The following is an 18,398-nucleotide window of genomic DNA, read 5'->3' as shown; positions in this document are numbered from 1 at the left end:
AAGAGGCAACATAGTCTAGGAGGCAATTGTGGGAAAACTAAGAGGTTCAGAATAGCCCCGCTCTAATGCTTTCCCAGGTTATTTTCCCTTAGGTTAGGTAGCATTGCAAGATTGCATTGCATAGTCTGGCAAGATTCTGTCTATATGGTGTTAGCAAATAGAGAACTGAAGTTTGGCTGGACTGATTCTTTGTCATTCTTGGGCTGGGCATGACATCCATCTCCCAAGGTCATTCTCACACACCATTACAGTATTTTATTGATTATAGCCCTTGATTTGTTGATCATGTCAAGCTGTGGAATGTGGTCAGAAAAATGGGAATCCTAGAACATCTTACTATCCACATGAGAAACTTATATACAGGTCAGGGAGCCACAGTACAGACAGAACATGGCAAAACACACTGACTCCAGGTCAGTAAAGGAATGTGACAAGGCTGCCTACTCTACCCTTATTTATTCAACATATACATGGTATATACTGTATATTAAGGGAAGCTGGATTAGAAGAAAGATGAGTATGGTTTTAAAACTGGAAAGAAACATCAATAATCTGCACTATGCTGATGGCACTACCCTGATAGCTGAAAATGCAAAGGATCTGCAAGCTCAAGTTCTAAACATCAAAGAGCACCGTGAAAAAATGGGACTAACATTAAATATAAAGAAGACCAAATTAAAGACAACAGGTAGAATAACCAGCCTTAGAATTGACAATGAAGATACCAAAGTGGTGGATAGCTTCTGCCTTTTAGGATCAAACATCAATAGTAAAGGAACAAGTAGTCAGAAATATGCCACAGACTAGCACTTGGTAGAGCAGCTATGAAGGTCTTGGAAAAGATATTCAAATGATGTGTCTCTACCTACAAAGATCAGAATTGTGCAAGCCATGGTATTCCATGTGATAGTGTATGGAAGCAAAAGTTGGACTTTAAAGTGGACTTTAAAGAAACAGGATAGGAAGAGTATTGAACTTTGGTGTTGGAGAAGACTCCTGAAATTTTCATGGACAGCCAAGAAAACAAACTGATGGGTCATCAAACAAATCAACCTGGAGTTCTCATTCGAGGCACAGATGATCAGACTCAAATGATCCTACTTCAGACATATTATGTGAAGACCCAGCGCTCTGGAAAAGGCTCTGATGCTGGGAAAGGTGGAAGGAAGGACAAGAAGAGGACAACCAGCAGGTGAAGGGACTCAGTTACAGTAGCAATGAATTTACCGTTGGAAAACTTGTAGGAACAGGTTAGGGATAGACAATTTTCTTGTCTTCAAGAAAATCTATCTATATGGTTGCTAGGAGTCAAAATGACTTGATGGCACATTATCTATCTCTCTACCTACCTACCTACCTACCTACTCAGCCTTCAAATAATAATCATACTGCCATGCTAGCACTCAAACAAAAGTACAAGAAAACCATCAAAAATGCAAGAAATCTATCTATCTATCCTCACTCTGGCAAAACCTAGAGTTAGCTGCCAAAAATACAAATCCAGTCTTTTTCTGGCATTCAGTCACAGGAATACTGAAAGAACATAGGTTCTCCTTGGATGTTCCAATACCTGCCTCCACCTGGGAGGAATATTATAGACAACTTTTCATAGCCCCAAGTGGTAATGGAATGGTGGATCTACAAAATGTAATACAGAAGGCTTGCAGTCCCTTTCCATTATGCCCCCAGTAACTGAATGGCAGATTAGAGGTCTCATACAGACTCTGAAGCCTAACAAGGCTCCTGGTGAAGATCTTCCCCCTGAATTATTTAAAGGACACATTAATTGGTGGGCTCCCCTACTTGCTGGCTTATTTACCCACTTAAACAACTCCTGCCAAATTCCAGCTGGTTGGGAGCTCTCTATCATGATTCCCATCTATAAAAAAGGGGATAAGGGTGACCCCTCTAATTATTGACCAATCGGTCTAATTGATATTGTAGCTAAATTGTATGCTAAATATCTTTTACATAAGATTGAAGATTGGGTGATTGAAAAGGACCTGCTACCCGAAGAGCAAGCTGGTTTTAGACCTGGACGCTCTACCATTGTTAATTGTTTTATCTTACACCACTTAATAGACAAATACACAGCTAATGGGAATCAACTGTATACAACTTTCATTGATCTTAGTGTAGCATTAGACTCAATAAACAGGGACCTCCTTTGGAAGAAATTAACAGACATGAATATGGAACCCAGACTCTTCTCTCTAATTAAGGCATTATATTCAAATTCCTGCCTAAGGGTACATACTAGAGCAAATGGTTCCTTAACAGGGTCTATTAATACTCACAAAGGAGTCAGACAAGGATGCATACTGGCCCCTATTTTGCTTAATTTATATATAAGTGACATCCCAAAGTTTTTATATTCAATGGATACATATATGCCTAAAATCAAAAATAAACATGTGAACCTACAGCTTTACGCAGATGATATGGTACTGATGTTACACACCCAAATAGGAATGAGAAGATTGCTACGCAGGATTAGCATGTATTGCACACTTAACTACCTGTTCATCAACAAATCTAAGACTAAGGTAGTTGTTTTTGGGAAGAGGAGGATAAGGTATAACTGGACCCTGGACAGGGAACATAGAGACCAAGTTAAGTCCTGTCTATACCTAGGGCTTGTTTTTACTGAAACTGGATCAAGGCTCCCTCATTTCAAGAGAAGTTTCCTAAAGGCTACAGCCTGTGCCAGTGCCTCAAGGCAACTAATCAACCACAGCTAGCCAGGATTGTTAACCCCAGTTATAAAGGTATATAACAGTAAAATTGTCCCAATGATCACGTATGGTTCAGAATTGTGGAGTCACTTAAATGTCCCTTTGCTTGAACAGATACAGTCCTGTTTTCTGAAATGCATCTTGGGGGTGGACAAGTCAACACCAACTCAAGCACTAAGAGCAGAGTTAGGTATACCCCCCATACAAAGCCACTCGGAACCAAAAGTATTTAATTATTGGCTGAAGATCCTATCCGTGGACTCAGACAGATTACCCAAGCTTTGTTTTGAAGAGCAGAGGCATAATATGCCTTCTTGTGCCTGGGCGGCCTGACCAACCAATACCATCTCACAATATGGATTTTCAATTCATTTTCCAGTTCAGTTAGATTTGAAGGCCAAGAAAAGTTTCAAACAAAGGGTTTTGGACGTGGCTGCCCAAGAGGATATAGCATCCCTTAAACATGTCAAGTCCTTGAAGTGGCTGGCCCAACACCAATCAGTCTTTCAATTAGAAAAGTATTTAACAATTTTTTTTTGCCTGAATATCTCAGAAGAGCTTTTACTAGAGCTCGTTTCAACCAATTGGACTCTATGGTACGATTTGGGAGATTCCAAGGAGTTCCGTACGAAGAAAGATTAAGTATTTGTTGAAGGACCAGGTTGTGCCAATGCTACAGTTGTGTATTAAATTCCAAAAAAGGTGATATTTATTTTTATTTATTTATTTATCAAATTTATATTGGCACCCATCTCACAACAATAAGCTCTTCTAAACTAGTGAGTGGTTTGCATTTCAGGCAAGCGTAACCAACTTTCAAAATGACATAACCATACAAACATGGCATAAGAATAGAGAACAGCTAAAGCAACCATGTTGGGATAAATGTTTTCACTATATAAGATAAGATACAGTGGCAATGTAAATAAAACCTTTTTTTTTCCAGCTTAATTCTAGTACTTAGAAACAGGCAATTAGGAACTACCATTCACTGTACTTAATCATAAATCAAGCACAAATGGGTATGCACAGTGATTATAGACTGTGCGTAACATGGCTTTAATGATTCAGATTGGATCCTGTTGAGAAGGATTTAATTTAAGGCACTTATGACCCTGAGATCAAATTATTTGCAACAGTTGATTAAATCTTATGTTTCTCCCACAGCTTAAATTTAGCCAGAGATTATCCTTATAGTACATTCCATGTGACTCTGTAGAGCTTCAGCCATTAGTTTCTCAAATCAACTCCAATCTCTAGCAATATTATCTACATTCTTATCAGTATTATTTTAAACTACCTATTGCTTAAAAATAATCTGTTAAACGAAGTGGGAGCACATTTCCTTGCCAATTCTACCTTTGCTATTCTTTTAGCATAATTTGTTAAGAATACTGATACATAACAGCTTTCTTACCATTTTCAAATGATGCTAGGAAATGGATCTATGAAAGACAGATCTTGCAAAATTTAGTGATTCAATCTCCATTGAAGTGATTCAATCTCCGTATTCAGGCTGAATCCAGAAAGGAAATTAGATGCAACATGGATAACTATATATTTGTAGCTGTCACCTCATAACATCATATTATTGGCAAATTTCAGAGTGTTCCTCTATTGCTGAGAATAAACCAAATGCATTGGGAACTTCTCAGACAATGTCACAATTGTGTAAATCTTTACTAAGATTAATTTTTAACCAAATGCTTTTCACTGTATGCTGTCTGCCAAGATAAAAGTCATATTTTGCATAATAACCTGAAGCCAGCAGACCATCTTTTCATGACTCCCAAAGTCTCAAGACACCCATTCTATGACTGAACTAGTAGCAATATGAATTCCTGGCGGTGAATGTGATGATTATAGATTACAGCAGCTGGCTCTTACAATGTATCATTGCATCCAAAATAAGTACATTGTTCTTCTCAAAATGTTAAGTAATTTTGGTGGAAATTGATTTGTTGCTGCATTGTAAATTTTTTGGCAGTATGAAATACATTCACAAATACTGTTGAAGCAAGATATATAAAATATATCTCCATCCATCCATCCATCCATCCATCCATCCATCTGACTTAGAAGAAAGTGTTCCCTAGATGAGCACAGCTGTCATGTTCGCCGTTTCAATGTCTTTGATGCATCGTAACGTTTCGCATGTCATTAATTGGATGCGTGTTTCATCTTTCTCGGGAGGATGGGAACGGTTATCTTTTGGCTTTGCTTTGGAATGTATTTGTATTATCTACTGCGCTCAAGGTTACTTTCCCAGGCTAGCAACTCTGACGATTGCTAGCACCTGTGTCGGGCGGGACTGTTGCGAGGGAGGCGGGATACGTTTGCACCAAGGGTTTAAGTTTGTATTTGGCGCGCTTTTGCTCATTCTCAGCTTTCTCTGTATCTGCCTTTAGTACTCTAAATAAATCAGATTTCATTTAGCAGCCTCTTGTGAGTCTGAGTATTTGGGGCTAGGGCAACCATTACATAAAGCTGAGAATCTAAGTTCCTAACTCCGCTGGCCCCTGTCCAGGAAAGACAAGCGTCTAACCCTGTGAGGGAGAGAGCCCGCGATGACTGAACCCGACATCATGATGATGGAGGAAGGGGAACCGGACTCGACCGTGAGGCAGTCCGGCCGACCGTCCCAAGGTGGGGAGCTGTCAGCCATCCGAGAGGAGGCGAGCTCCGAGTCGGAAAGTGAAGCCGGGGGGCTGAAAACGGCCCCAGAGACCACCGTAAATTCTCCGGGCGAGCTGCTCACCTGGGATACGACCCAAGGAGATGCCACGGCAGCGGGGGGTCCCTCCTGGAGGCAGAGATACCCATTGTCCCCCAACGTGGTGCAGGTGCAGCCAACGGAGGGCTCACCCACTCCGGATCGGATCCGAGTGTTGGAGTCCAAAATGGATTCGTTGGAGGCTATATTGAAACAGCTGAGCTTGGATGTGACCTCGTTGCGAGAGGTCCGGGAAGAATCAAGCCAAAGGCATTCAACCCCCTCTTCCCAGGGGCTGTCCCCGGAACGGCGACGGGCGGTGCGGAGGCGCGAAGGGGACCAGTCGGTCCGGATGGAAATCGCAGCATCGCCAGGGCGATCGCCCCGGGGCCCCGTGCCGCCCCAAGCTAGGGGAACACAAGCCGCGGCAGCACCGGTGGTGGGGCGCAGCGCGGCGGGAGGCGGCATGCGAGACTTCCCTGTCAAGTTTGATGGGGACCCGACCAAACTCTCGTTCTTCCTGACGAACGCGAAAGCCTATATGGAAGAATGGGGGGCGTTTTTCCAATCGGAAAAGGCAAGGATCATCACCATTGCCACCAAACTGAAGGGGAGGGCGGCAGACTGGTATGTCCAGATGTGCCAGTCGGAGGCGCCCGAACTGGACAGTCTCGAGGAGTTCCTCTGGGCGTTGAAGCAACACTTCGAGGACCCCTTAGCAAAGGAGAGAGCAAAGCGAGCCCTGAAGGAACTCAAGCAGGGGTTCAGATCAGTGGCCGATTATGCTTTGGAGTTTAAAGCGCTAGCTGGGAAGGTGGATGACTGGTCCCAAGCCACCATTATCGAGCTCTTCAAGGATGGCTTGAATACAGAGGTGCTGCGCTGGTCCCTGGGGAGGGACGACCCATACACGCTATATGAGTGGATCCTGCTGGCGGGGAGGGCTGAACATGCACAGGAGATCTTTGCCCAGCGGAGGACCGCCAAGTCGGGGTGGGAGGTGAAGCCCAGCCGCCCATCGACCACCGGGGGGAAACCGGGACAACGACCCTGGGACGAGGAGCGGGAGAAGCGGTACGCAAAAGGCTTGTGCCTGAGATGTGGTAAGGAGGGGCATAGAGTGGCAGCATGCCCGAAGGCAAAGGTGGAGGAACGGCCCGGAAAACCGCCAGCAAAGTCCCCTGCATTGCCTAGGAAGCAAAAAGCTGCGGTGGCTGAAACCGAGGGAGACGATGTGATGTTCTTCGAAATTGAGGGGGAGACCGAAATCCCGCAGCCGGCGGGAAACGCCAGCCACCTGCTCTAAAGGGCGCCGCTGGGCAGGTGGTAGAGGATGGGCGCGAGCCTCCATCGGTGAGTGGCACTTACCGCATACTCATGGTGAAATTGAAATTGGGCTCCCAATCCAAGACTGTGGAAGTATGGGCCATGATTGATTCGGGGTGTTCCCGCTGTCTTATGCACCCCGACGTGGTGGCGGCTTTGGAGCTCCCCACGTTCCCTTTACAGCGACCCATCGCTTTTACTCAGCTGGATGGGTCCGTGGCAGGGGGCCAACCGGTCACCCATTTTACAGGGCGTGTAGCCTTGCAACTGGGCAGTCACCAGGAAAAGCTGTCTTTTGTGGTGGCTCCGGTTGGGGGGCCATTGGTGGTGTTGGGGGTACCCTGCTTGGTGCAGCAAAACCCCCACATAAACTGGGTCTACCGAACTATCACGTTTAGGGATGGGTTTTATCAAGCGGCCGAGGGGAAGGGTGCCCCAGAGGAGATGGTGGGGGTTGCGGCAGCTGCGACTCCGCCTTACCCGGCCTCTCCTCTGGAAGGCTTGCCGGCCGAGTACTGGATGTTTGCTGATGTATTCGGTGAAAAGGAAGCCGATCAGTTGCCCCCCCATCGAAAGACGGACTGTGCCATAGAACTGTTGCCCAACACCCAATTGCCTAAACCAAAAATTTATTCCATGACTCAGAAGGAACTAACTCTGTTGAGGGAATTTGTGGACAAAAACCTGGCGCGCGGATTTATTGAGCCGGCAAATTCACCCGTGGGGGCGCCGGTTCTTTTTCGCCCAAAAAAGGACGGGACATTGAGACTTTGTACGGATTTCCGCGGATTAAATGCCGTCTCAATTTCCAACAAATATCCCTTGCCATTGATAAAGGACATGTTGTCACATCTGGCCAAGGGCAAGATCTTCTCTAAACTGGATTTAAGAGAAGCCTACTATCGTGTACGGATCAAGGAGGGGGATGAGTGGAAAACCGCATTCAATTGCCCGTTGGGAGCTTTCCAGTATAAGGTGTTGCCGTTTGGGTTGGCTGGGGCCCCTGGGGTATTTATGCAATTAATCAATGAGGTTTTGCATGAACATCTGTTCAAAGGTGTACTTGTGTATTTGGATGATGTATTGATTTATACTGAAACCATGAAAGAGCATGTGGCTCTGGTAAAGCAAGTATTGTGTAAACTCAGATCGGCTGAATTGTATGCTAAGCTGTCGAAATGTGCCTTTCATCAGACCCAAATTGACTACTTGGGGTATAGAATTTCTGATAAAGGCATAGAAATGGATCCTGCCAAGGTGCAGGCTATCGTGGACTGGGAGAGTCCCCGCACCCGCAGGCAACTTCAAAGTTTCTTGGGGTTCAGCAACTATTACAGATTGTTCATAAGGGGATTCGCTGAGATTGCCTTGCCCCTAACTGAGCTGCTGCGAACCAAAGGGGTGGGAGATACTAGGAGAGTCAAGAATCCCGGAGCGCTGTTGAGGTGGACGCCTGCTTGTCAAACGGCGTTTGAGCGCCTGAAAGCAGCTTTTGTCAAAGAGCCAATTTTACAGCATCCTGATCCCTCCAAGCCGTTTGTTGTACAGGCAGATGCTTCCGATTATTCTATTGGGGCATTGTTGATGCAGAAGGATGAGGCAGGATGCCTCAAGCCCTGTGCCTACTTATCCCGCAAATTCTCTGAGACTGAAAGGCGTTGGCATGTTTGGGAGAAGGAGGCATTTGCAGTAAAAGCTGCATTAGAAGCTTGGAGGCATCTGTTAGAAGGGGCAAATCATCCCTTTGAAGTATGGACTGACCATAAAAACTTGGAGGCTCTTAGTACCCCTCGAAAACTGAGCCCCAAACAAGTTCGTTGGGCTCAATTTTTCAACCGATTCAATTTTCAGTTTAAATTTATTCCAGGGAAAAAGAACTTCTTGGCTGATGCCTTGTCAAGGCAACCTCAGGACTCTGGGGCAGCGCCAGATGTGGTAAGCACCCTATGGACGGCGCCCCAATTGGGCATGCAGGCTGTGACGCGAAGCCAGACGCGCGCGCAGCAGCCGCCCACTACAAGCGCTGTTCAGCCAAGTCCTTTGTCAATTCCCTCCCAGTTGCAACAAAAGTTTCTAAAAGAACTGAAAACGGATACTTGGTTGCTTGCAAATAAAGACAATGTTACTTTTGACAGAGGCTTTGCTTGGAAATCCGACCGCCTCTACGTCCCTGAAAGCCTCAGAAAAGATGTCTTACTCCGTTCACATGATGACAAACTTGCAGGTCACTTCGGGTTTGTAAAAACCTTGCACCTCGTTCGGAGGCAATTCTGGTGGCCCACATTACGTAAAGATGTCAAAGACTACATTGCCTCCTGCACTGTTTGTGCAATGTCCAAGCGCAAGGTGGGCAAGCCCCAAGGACTGCTGCAACCGGTGGCAGCCCCTTCTTCCCCTTGGGAGGAAATCTCCATGGACTTTATTGTCGAGCTCCCGCCCAGCCAACGCAAAACGGTCATTTGGGTGGTCAAAGACTATTTCTCCAAACAGGCTCACTTCATCCCTTGCGTGTCCATTCCGTCGGCCCGTCAATTGGCTCGCCTATTCCTTGTACACGTGTACAGGTTACACGGATGTCCCTCCCGCTTAATTTCGGACAGAGGTACACAATTTACCTCGCAATTTTGGCGGGCGTTTCTCAAGCTGTTGGGCACGAAACAAGCCCTATCCACGGCTTGGCATCCTCAGACGGACGGGGCCACTGAGGCGCTTAACTCGACTCTAGAACAGTACCTTCGAGCTTTTGTGAATTACCAGCAGGACAATTGGGTAGACCTCCTACCATTTGCTGAAGTGGCTTACAACAATGCAGTGCATCAAAGCACTGGCCAAACCCCCTTTCGGGTTGCCCTGGGTAAAGACTTTGTACCTATCTCTGATCTACCACAACCTCCGGCTGGTGCAGTCACTCCAGATGATTGGACAACACAACTGGCTGACTCCTGGCCAATGATTCAAAAGGCATTGGCAGATGCACAAGCAGATTATAAACTATATGCTGATCGGAAGCGGGCCCCCCAACCGGCATTCCAAGTGGGGGACTCTGTGTACCTTTCAACAAAGTTTATCAAGTCATCCCAACCTTCAAAGAAACTTGCACCTAAGTTTGTGGGTCCTTTCCCGATTATCGCTCAGATTAACCCTGTGACTTTTAAACTTGACTTGCCTCATAACCTTAAACGCTTACACCCTGTTTTTCATTGCAGCTTACTCAAACCGACTATTCCTTCTGACCGATGGCATCGTCAACCTCCACCTCCCACCCCCATCATGATTGATGGTCAGCAGCACTTCGAAGTTAAAGAAATTCTAGACTCTAGACGCCTTCGCAATTCTTTGCAATACTTAGTTCGTTGGAAACATTTCCCTCATCCTGAGTGGGTCGCTGCACCAGATGTGGCTTCCCCTGTTTTGGTAGCCCGCTTCCACTCTGCTTATCCCACAAAACCGGGTCCCTAAGTGTATTTTTAGGAGGGCGGTATGTCATGTTCGCCGTTTCAATGTCTTTGATGCATCGTAACGTTTCGCATGTCATTAATTGGATGCGTGTTTCATCTTTCTCGGGAGGATGGGAACGGTTATCTTTTGGCTTTGCTTTGGAATGTATTTGTATTATCTACTGCGCTCAAGGTTACTTTCCCAGGCTAGCAACTCTGACGATTGCTAGCACCTGTGTCGGGCGGGACTGTTGCGAGGGAGGCGGGATACGTTTGCACCAAGGGTTTAAGTTTGTATTTGGCGCGCTTTTGCTCATTCTCAGCTTTCTCTGTATCTGCCTTTAGTACTCTAAATAAATCAGATTTCATTTAGCAGCCTCTTGTGAGTCTGAGTATTTGGGGCTAGGGCAACCATTACAACAGCTTGAGAGTCAGGGTGATTATAGTGGTTAAGGCATTGGATTAGGACTGAGGAGATCTAGGTTCAAGTCCATGCTCACCCATGGAAGTTTAGGGAGTAGTTTTGAATCAATCATTCTCTCTAAGCACAACTTAGTCATAAAGATATTTGTGTAACACTTTTTTGCACACAAATCTACACACTGTAGAAGTTATCATTTCCAGAATCTTAATTAGCATGTACATTTCTAAAACATTTAAAATCTAAATCTAAAAACTGTAGTTTTTAGTACAGTGTACTGTAATTGCATGCAAACTAAATCCAAGCCTTTTTGTAGCATCACGGTTTATAGCAAAGTCTTTTATTGGCTTTGCCAATATTCTTTATTTTTCCCACTCAAAGGTCTACAGTTGCACATATATTACATCGTAATTAAAATGTTTACTTAAAAATGGGTTGGATAACACTCTGTCACTCACTGTGCCCTTTGCACTTGCACTTGCTGGAAATAGCTTGTCTTTGGAAAATTACCCAAGCACTTATTTGAAATGACTGCCAAAATTAAATTGCTTCCAGTTTCTAATTTTGTACTCTCAAATAATCTGGGATGCGATTTACAAGAAGGAGGTTCACACATATTTTACCTTACAGTACTGTATGTATGCATTTGCTGTGTAATTGCACATCACAAAAGATGTTACCGGCTTTAAAACTATTATTTTAAAGCAGGTAAGAGCCTACCTCGTGGCAGTAAGGGCAGTGAAACGTGGTTATTTCTCCACTCTTATTTCATCCATAGATTGCCATCTGGTGGCCCTATTTTGGGTAGCCCAACCCCTCCTTGGAGGGAGTAATATCAAGTTTCACCTACAGGGTCGCTGTGAGAAATATGCTGTGCATCTAGCATATAAAGTCATTCGCATTCATTCTACATTGGAGTCCAGCTTTAAGGCAGGGCCAGTGGAAGATACGTTGGTGAAGTCTGGCATGGTTATCTGGGGGGTGTTTGATCTGGTTGCACCTGCAGAAGTGGACAGGGCCCTAGCAGCTGCTAGTTTGGCCACTTCGGTATTAGATCCGTGCCCCTCATGGTTGGTCAAGGCTGCCTGGGAGGAGGTATGTGATTGGGTCTAGGCAGTGGTTAATTCCTCTTTGAGGGAGGGGGTGGTCATGCTGGCTCTCAAGGAGGTGGTGTGCATCATCTCCTCAAGGGGCCATCGCTCGAACCAACTAGTCTGGATAGTTTTTGTCCAGTCTCCAACCTCCCCCTTTTAGGGAAGGTTGTGGAGAGAGTGGTCGTGTGGCAGCTGCAGAGGAGCCTGGATGAAGCGGATTATCTGGACCCTTTTCAGTCAGGGTTCAGGCTGGGTTATGGGACTGAGACAGCATTGATCACACTCTTAGATGACCTCTGGTGGGAGCGAGATGGGGGCAATGCAACCATCCTCGCTCTACTTGACCTCTCAGCAGCCTTTGATACCATTGATCATAGTATCCTTCTGGACCAGCTTTGGGAGGGGGGGGCAGCACAGTGTTGTGCTGGTTCTCCTCCTTCGTCCGGGGTCAGTTCCAGTTGGTGTTGATGGGGGGAGAGGTCCAGCCCATGTTCCCTACTTTGTGGGGTGCCTCAGGGCTCAGTTCTCTCCCCTCTCCTATTTAACATCTACATGAGGCTGTTGGGGTAGATGATCCAATGGTTTGGGGTGAGATACCATCAATATGCTGATGATACTCAGCTTTATATCTCTACATCTACATGAGGCTGTTGGGGTAGATGATCCAATGGTTTGGGGTGAGATACCATCAATATGCTGATGATACTCAGCTTTATATCTCTACCCCAGACTGCTTGAGTGATGCCGTGGATGTCCTGACCCAGTGCCTGGAGGCTGTAAGGGCCTGGATGGGGTGCAATGGGCTTTGACTCAACCCAAGCAAGACTGAGTGGCTTTAGGTTTGTGGGCCTTCCAGTGGTAAGGTTTTTCCATCTTTGGTCCTGGATGGGCTTGTACTGCCCCAGACAGACCCAGTGCACAATCTGGGGGTCCTCATAGACTTATGGCTCCTGCTCAAAGAGCAGGTGGCATCCGTGGCTAGGAGAGCCTTTGCACACCTTTGGGTTGTGCACCATCTGTGCCCATTCCTAGACCAAGAGGCTTTGCTCACAGTTACTCATGCCCTTATGACCTCCCGTCTTGACTACTGTAATGCACTCTACATGGGGCTGCCCTTGAAGAGTATTCGGAAGCTTCAGCTGGTGCAGAATGCAGCTGTACAGATAGTATGGTGTCAGATACTCAACGCAAGTAGCATCACTGCTACATGAGCTGCATTGGTTGCCAGTGTGCTTCCGGGTTCAATTCAAGGTGCTGGTTGTCACCTTTAGAGCCCTTCATGGCTTGGGACTGGATTACCTAAGGGACCATCTTCTCCCAGTTGTTCCTACCCATCCAGTTCAATCTGGCAGGTTGGGTATGCTACGGGTCCCATCAGCCAGGGAGTGTTGGTTTGCAGGAACTAGAAAGCGTGCCTTCTCTTCTGTAGTGCCTGCCCTCTGGAACATTCTCCCTCCAGAAATTAGGATGTCCCCAACCCTGTTGGCCTTTCATAAGGCCATGAAGACCTGGCTATGTGCCTGGGCCTGGGGCCCCAAGTGTGTGAATGGTCCCATTTCTTGGTTATATTAACATCCATACAGTGTTTACTTGGCCGCCATGTATATTTATCTTGTATTTCTCTTGTGTTTTAATTATTTTATTTATTTATTTATCCAATTTGTCCTCACCCATCTCCTCCCTTTGGGGGACTCTAATTCTTTAATTAACAATTAAACTCTTTAATTGTTTTAATTGTAATTGTTTTAACTGTTTTGTAGTTTTATTGTTGTAAGCCACCCAGAGTCACTTGCTGAGATGGGTGGCTATAGAAAACGAATAAATAAATAAATAAAACACAATAAACAATTTATGCCTAAAGTGTTTTGCCAATCCAAAGAATTCAAAACTGCATCAGCAATTGTTAGATTATCCTATGGATCAATCCCATGATCCTATGGTTCAGGGCAGCATTATAGAAGGATGAGATTTTGGGTCCTATTTTAAAGAGGGTGCCTGATACACTATTCTATGAACTGTTCTGTTCTCCTTAAGCTAGATTTGTCCAGATGGGCATATTTGTTATCTTGAGAAACTGCAATGGAAGCCATTGCAAAATGAAAATTATTTATAGTAATTTTATTAAAGATTACAATGGTAAAAACTAATACAAAGTAAAAGAAAAAATAGAAGGTGCAGAAAAGAAAAAATAGAAAGAAATAGAAATGAAAGAAAAAATAAGAATATAGTAAAAACAAAAACAAAAGAAATATATAAAGAAGTGACTTCCCTCTTCATCACAACAAGCATAAACAATTTTAGTAACTTATCACCTTCCCTTAAGATACAACAAATGATCTCTTCTTCCCATATCCCATATCCATGAACATAAAGCATTGTCATTTCAGTTTTGATGTCAGCAAAAGTTGATTAAGTGTTATCAGAGATAACAACATATCTATTTTGACTTTGATCAAATAAACCAACTTTATATTCCTTCCTAACAATCTTGATCTTTAGTCCCTTCAAATAATGTCCTAAAACTTTATTTCTTTTCATTTTTTATTTGTCCCTTCTCACAAAATTCTTCAAAATTTTAACAAACCTTTTTTGTAAATCCAATAGAGGAAAGTTATCCTATATTAAAGGCACTGACTGTAGGTTGGGTAAGATGGCTACTCCCTTATCTCCCAGAGCTCTAAACCCACCAGAGACCGCTGTCTTGTGGTCTCCTCATGAAGAGCAGCTGTCTGGAGTACTTGTGGGTGATCTCAAGTCCTCTCCTTGTCCTTGTCCAGACAGGAATTATGAAAAGCCAGTCTACTCGCCAGCTTTTCATTCTGCCATGGTCATCAGCTCCTTTTCGTGGAGCTGCCTTCAGTCAGCATTTTTTCCCCTGGAAGCTGCAAAATGAAAGTTTTTGATAGCATCCCCGTACTTTCCTTTTTTTTGCATTGGGTATGGCCAATCATAAATGTCATAAAATATGAAACCAGCTACACATATATATGGAATCTGGGTTCATTCATTGCACTAAGCTATAATATGGTTTGTTTGGCTTGTGTTAACCTGGCCATAACAAGTGCATGGTCCTTAGTGAACACTTCTTTGGTCTTCTCCACATACTTGTACTACTGTGCACCATTCTATCCAGATTTTAAATGGAGCGCTATCAGCAGACTGTTCCCAAATTGAAGGGCCTCAGCCACTCTTTGCTGGTAGAAGCAATAGGCAGCTTCATGATACCCTTTTAAATTTCCCAGTGCATCAGGTGCACAAGACTCTGGCCATTCCAGGAAATTTAAATGAAAGCTTTCATCAAACAACAAAAATGAAAGCCAAGCAACAAAATGAGATAGGTGCCTGAACAGCAGATCAAGGAATTGACTTAAAGTAGTTGTATGGTAAGGGTATTTAATGACAAGAAAAGGATCAAACCTCGAAAAATTACCTACCTTGGTTTACCATTTTTGGTCAAGAAAGCTTGAACAAACATTTAAATAAAGGAATGGAAATAGAATAGTTTCTTCTAGCTATTTATATATCTGTTTTAGATAGACCAAAGCAAGTATGTCTCTTACATTATTACCTAACACCAATGGCCCTGCCAGGATAATTTTTAAGGATAAAAAGCAGCAAGTAAAGACAACATCAAAGTTCTTCTACTATTCCAGCTGGATTTTCCATACTACCTTCTGTAAGAATAGAACTCTGTTGTTGTTTATTCATTCAGTCGCTTCCGACTCTTCGTGACTACATGGACCAGCCCACGCCAGAGCTTCCTGTCGGTCGTCAACACCCCCAGCTCCCCCAGGGACGGGTCCGTCACCTCTAGAATATCATCCATCCACCTTGCCCTTGGTCGGCCCCTCTTCCTTTTGCCCTCCACTCTTCCTAGCATCAGCATCTTCTCCAGGGTGTCCTGTCTTCTCATTGTGTGGCCAAAGTATTTCAGTTTTGCCTTGAATATCATTCCCTCAAGTGAGCAGTCTGGCTTGATTTCCTGGAGGATGGACTGGTTTGATCTTCTGGCAGTCCAAGGCACTCTCAGAATTTTCCTCCAACACCACAGTTCAAAAGCATCGATCTTCCTTCTCTCAGCCTTCCTTATGGTCCAGCTCTCACAGCCATATGTTACTACGGGGAACACCATTGCTTTAACTATGCGGACCTTTGTTGTCAGTGTGATGTCTCCGCTCTTAACTATTTTATCGAGATTTGTCATTGCTCTTCTCCCAAGGATTAAGCGTCTTCTGATTTCCTGACTGCAGTCAGCATCTGCAGTAATCTTCGCACCTAGAAATACAAAGTCTTTCACTGCTTCTACATTTTCTCCCTCTATTTGCCAGTTATCGATCAAGCTGGCTGCCATAATCTTGGTTTTTTTGAGGTTTAGTTGCAAGCCAGCTTTTGCACTTTCTTCTTTCACCTTCATCATAAGGCTCCTCAGTTCCTCTTCGCTTTCAGCCATCAAAGTGGTATCATCTGCATCTCTGAGATTGTTAATATTTCTTCCAGCGATTTTAACTCCAGCCTTGGATTCCTCAAGCCCAGCATGTCGCATGATGTGTTCTGCATACAAGTTGAATAGGTAGGGTGAGAGTATACAGCCCTGCCGTACTCCTTTCCCAATCTTAAACCAGTCCGTTGTTCCGTGGTCTGTTCTTACTGTTGCTACTTGGTCGTTATACAGATTCTTCAGGAGGCAGACAAGATGACTTGGTATCCCCATGCCGCTAAGAACTTGCCACAATTTGTTATGGTCCACACAGTCAAAGGCTTTAGAATAGTCAATAAAACAGAAATAGATGTTTTTCTGAAACTCCCTGGCTTTTCCCATTATCCATCGGATATTGGCAATTTGGTCCCTAGTTCCTTTGCCTTTTCTAAACCCAGCTTGTACATCTGGCAATTCTCGCTCCATGAATTGCTGAAGTCTACCTTGCAGGACCTTGAGCATTACCTTACTGGCATGTGAAATGAGTGCCACTGTTTGATAGTTTGTGCCACATTCTTTAGTGTTCCCCTTTTTTGGTATGGGGATGTAAGTTGATTTTTTCCAATCTGATGGCCATTCCTGTGTTTTCCAAATTTGCTGGCATATAGCATGCATTACCTTGACAGCATCATCTCGCAAGATTTTGAACAGTTCAGCTGGGATGCCGTCGTCTCCTGCTGCCTTGTTATTAGCAATGCTTCTTAAGGCCCATTCAACCTCACTCTTCAGGATGTCTGGCTCTAGCTCACTGACCACACCGTCAAAGCTATCCCCGATATTGTTATCCTTCCTATACAGATCTTCCGTATATTCTTGCCACCTTTTCTTGATCTCTTCTTCTTCTGTTAGGTCCTTGCCATCTTTGTTTTTGATCATACCCATTTTTTCCTGGAATTTACCTCCAATGTTTCTAATTTTCTGGAAGAGGTCTCTTGTCCTTCCTATTCTATTGTCTTCTTCCACTTCCACGCATTGCTTGTTTAAAAATAATTCCTTATCTCTTCTGGCTAACCTCTGGAATTTTGCATTTAATTGGGCATATCTCCCCCTATTGCTGTTGCCTTTTGCTTTCCTTCTTTCTTGGGCTACTTCTAATGTCTCAGCAGACAGCCATTTTGCCTTCTTGGTTTTCTCTTTCTTTGGGATGTATTTTGTTGCCGCCTCCTGAACAATGTTGTGAACTTCTTTCCATAGTTCTTCCGGGACCCTATCTACTAAGTCCAGTCCCTTAAATCGATTCTTTACCTCCACTGCATATCCCTGAGGGATATTAGTGAGCTCATATCTAGCTGATCTGTGGGTCTTCCCTAATCTCTTGAGTCTGATCCTAAATTGTGCAAGAAGAAGTTCGTGATCAGAACTACAGTCAGCTCCAGGTCTTGTTTTTACCGACTGTATAGATGTCTGCCACCTTTGTCTGCAAAGGATGTAGTCAATCTGATTTCGGTGTTGTCCATCTGGTGAAGTCCTCGCCTTTGGGGAAAAAATAAGAAAGAAGCAAATATTCAGACACTCACTCCTTGTGCTTGTTGGTTATTTTGTTTCATTTTAAGGCCATGCTGTAGAATTTTTTTTCTTATTGTAGGCATTTCAGATGACCAACATTTTATATTTTGTCCTCAATAGTTCAGAGTCATACTTGTGCCATGAGCGTCCTCACTGCTTCTGAGATCTTGGCTCCTGTGCCTTCCAGCTAGCCAATAAGCGTGTGCATAACTCTCACCCTCACTCTACAAAGGTCATCGCACATTATGCAAAAATGGAATTATGCTGAGTGGGGGGGAAGAGATAAATTAATCCCTAGTGTAAAGTCATAAAAATAATTTTCTTTCAATAATTGCTCAAATGTTCTTTTGTTCTAGTGTGCCTTGGTCCAAACTCGTAGGCTGTATTACCTTCCCAATTCATAAATATTTGTCCCAAAATAAAATAGATTAAACTCCAAATAAGGATGCTTAAAAGTTTCTGCAGATTTTTTCAATATTACTTGTATAGCTCTTTCTTTTCTAATTTGGCAAGAATAAAAATAAGGAACAACCATTATTAATAAATGATGGGACAGTTTTTATTTTTTCCAAAACAGTTGACTAAAAGTTACTTTTTGTTCTTCCTCTTATTACAAGACCTCTGTAAATTTCATTTTTACAGTACTTTTCACAAATGAGATTTGTGAAATCTCTAATTATAGACTACCT

At 44.0% G+C, this 18,398-nt stretch overlaps 1 protein-coding gene across 1 annotated transcript in view; it reads right to left on the bottom strand.

The window, feature by feature from the left end:
• GRIK1 (glutamate ionotropic receptor kainate type subunit 1) overlaps nt 1–18,398 on the bottom strand; it is a 169,391-nt gene that overhangs the window by 105,851 nt on the left and 45,142 nt on the right. The window lies entirely within an intron of this gene.

This window comes from Candoia aspera, chromosome 5 (genome assembly GCF_035149785.1).
Source record: "Candoia aspera isolate rCanAsp1 chromosome 5, rCanAsp1.hap2, whole genome shotgun sequence".
In the NCBI taxonomy this organism is placed as follows: Eukaryota; Metazoa; Chordata; class Lepidosauria; order Squamata; family Boidae; genus Candoia; species Candoia aspera.
This window is presented reverse-complemented; position numbering and strand designations above follow the sequence as displayed.